At 55.4% G+C, this 460-nt stretch overlaps 1 protein-coding gene across 1 annotated transcript in view; it reads right to left on the reverse strand.

Annotated features, from left to right (window-relative positions):
- Window positions 1–460, reverse strand: part of LOC116652697 (mediator of RNA polymerase II transcription subunit 25-like) — a gene marked incomplete at its 3' end in the record, with an annotated part of 19,746 nt that overhangs the window by 350 nt on the left and 18,936 nt on the right. The gene's annotated exons all lie outside the window — the stretch shown is intronic.

Here is a 460-nt window from a genome sequence, read left to right on the forward strand (position 1 = left end):
ATGGGTCCCTATGGGTCCCTATGGGTCCCTATGGGTCTCTATGGGTCTCTATGGGTCCCTATGGGTCCCTATGGGTCCCTATGGGTCTCTATGGGGCACTATGGGTCTCTATGGGTCTCTATGGGGTCTCTATGGGTCCCTATGGGGTGTCTATGGGTCCCTATGGGTCTCTATGGGGCACTATGGGTCTCTATGGGGTCTCTATGGGTATCTATGGGTCTCTATGGGACACTATGGGGTGTCTATGGGGCACTATGGGGTGTCTATGGGATGCTATGGGGTCCCTATGGGTCTCTATGGGTCTCTATGGGTCCCTATGGGTCCCTATGGGTATCTATGGGGCACTATGGGTCTCTATGGGGTCTCTATGGGGCACTATGGCGTGTCTATGGGGTGCTATGGGGTCTCTATGGGTCCCTGTGGGGTCTCTATGGGGCACTATGGGGTCTCTATGGGTCCC

The sequence above is a fragment of the Coturnix japonica genome, unplaced genomic scaffold (genome assembly GCF_001577835.2).
Source record: "Coturnix japonica isolate 7356 unplaced genomic scaffold, Coturnix japonica 2.1 chrUnrandom725, whole genome shotgun sequence".
Lineage (NCBI taxonomy): Eukaryota > Metazoa > Chordata > Aves > Galliformes > Phasianidae > Coturnix > Coturnix japonica.